A 2,209-nucleotide genomic window follows, 5' to 3' on the forward strand; every position below is an offset into this window, starting at 1 on the left:
TCAATATCATACACCAAATCTTTTAAAAATATTTATTTATTATATATGAGTACACTGTAGTTGTCTTCAGACACACCAGAAGAGGGCATCAGTTCTCATTTCAGATGGTTGTGAGCCACCCTGTGGTTGTTGGGATTTGAACCCAGAGCCTCTGGAAGAGCAGTCATTGTTCTTAACCACTGAGCCATCTCTCCAGCCCTGCTTATTTTATTTTCACATTTCACAGTATAAGTGAAAACCGCACCTTTTTATATCACTTCTTTCTCCAGAAGCATTTTCTGTTAGGAACAGAAGTTCCTTGTTCTGCATCTAGTAAACACTCAGGCTCAGCACCAAGATCTCCTGGTGAAACAAGAACAACAAGATGATAAAGAGTGAGCGCTTCTGCTCTTATCTGTGGCTGGGTCATGCCAGGCCGTGTGGGCACCATCATAGAGCGGGCAGGAGGTCTCATCATCGGATGCCCGGGCATCATGGGCATGTGGCTTCCCATGTGTGGTCTCATCCCAGGAGCTGGTCCCACAGGCATCAACCCAGGAGGAGGATCGCCCATCACTGGCATCATGGGAGTGCTTCCTATGTGGGGTGCAGGCATCATGCCAGGCCGAGGAAGACCTAGAAGACTGCCTCCGGGGAGGTGGGATCATGGCCCCTGCATGCAGGCGGAGGGGCAGAGAGTGGAGCTGAATGGATCTTCCTTAAAACGCAGCTGTTGTTAGGTCGGTCAGTCCAGGGCCTGCTCTTCCATCCATTTCTGGCAATAGTCTTTCACATTCTCTTTGTGTTTCCGACCGCTGCTGTGCATTTTCCTTATAGATGGAGAATCGTAGGTAAGATACATATCACAGTAGTTGCAATAAAACTTAGGCATGTCGCTCCACAAACCATTGGCTACCTAGGTCCCCACCGCCAGGAACTTCATAATCAAATCTTGTTAACAGGTATCTACTGTCTATTCCACCCAAACACCAAAGAATATAATTCTACTCTGCAGCTCATGGAAGTATCTCTAAAACAGACCACATCCTGGGGCACAAAACAAAGCTCAACAAATTTAGAAACAATGAAATGACTAAGTATATCCTATCTGATTATAATGTAATGACACTTAAAATCCATAATAAACAAATCTTGTAGTAAGTACACAAAATAATAGAGATCAATCAAGGAGTCAAAATAAAAATCAAGAAAAAAATTTCTTAGAAGAAAGCACAATGCAACAAAATCTGAAACACATCAGACGCAGCCCCTCAGGGAAGTATGTAGCTTTAAGTGACTACATTAAAAAATTCACAAAGAGCACAAAAAACTGCTTAATGATGTGCAGTTGGTTTTGAATGAATTAATAATAAACACTGAGTCACCTATAATATGTCAGTGTTGCATTAAGGAAAGAAATCAAAGCACTTCCCCTTGGTGTCATTTAACCAAATGTAGGCTCCATTATGAATCTTCTATATACATCCTGTCAATAACCTCCACTCTCCTCTAGAACCTTTTGTATTCCTTTTCCTCCCTGATCCCCAGTCTCTGATAGTCTAGAAGGCTTTTAACCCCACCCCTACCTCCCCCACTGATGAGATTGTTTCAGAGGTCTTTGATTTAATGAGGTCTTGAATTCAGTCTCTTATCAATTCTAGTTTTAGGCTTTTCTTTTCTTTCTTTTTTTTTTTTTGTTTTTTTCTTTCCCTTTCTTTTGCATGTGCACACATGGTCCATTAAAGTCATTTAGGCCACTAGGGATTGCCAGAAAGCTCTTGAGAAATGTCAGCTTCAGTGTTTCCTTATCTCTCTAGATGGGTCATTTCTCATCAATCCTTATCTCTGAGCATTTGTTTTTCTTCCCATGATAACTCTAAGTCTAAGAGATTTAAAGAATGCCTTATTGACACTTTGGGTGTTCCATAACAGAAGTCATTTTCAACATGGAGTGGAGTCTGTCAACTGCTGCACACTTAATTGCAGCCCAATCTGGCCCAGACTCTTTGGTGTTGTCTCCTATTACTCTAGTACAGTAGTCATGTGGAGCTTATAGACAGATGTAGGATGTAGACATATACCGTCATATATATCACCTTGATGCAGGTAAACGTCAGAGCAAAATTTCTTGGAAATTTAAGAGGGAGGGCCAGGGAAGTCTAATTACTTGTGTTGGGATTTGAAAGGGAAAAGAAGAGGGAGTTGAGCTAACAAAAGCGTTGAGGTGTGA

At 41.7% G+C, this 2,209-nt stretch overlaps 1 pseudogene across 1 annotated transcript; it reads right to left on the minus strand.

Annotated features, from left to right (window-relative positions):
• Positions 1–253: 253 nt before the first annotated feature.
• On the minus strand, positions 254–871 carry LOC308432581 (U1 small nuclear ribonucleoprotein C-like; annotated as a pseudogene). The gene has a single exon. The product of its transcript is annotated as a U1 small nuclear ribonucleoprotein C-like (transcript).
• Positions 872–2,209: the final 1,338 nt, after the last annotated feature.

Source organism: Micromys minutus, assembly GCF_963924665.1.
Source record: "Micromys minutus genome assembly, chromosome: 18".
NCBI classification, from domain to species: Eukaryota; Metazoa; Chordata; class Mammalia; order Rodentia; family Muridae; genus Micromys; species Micromys minutus.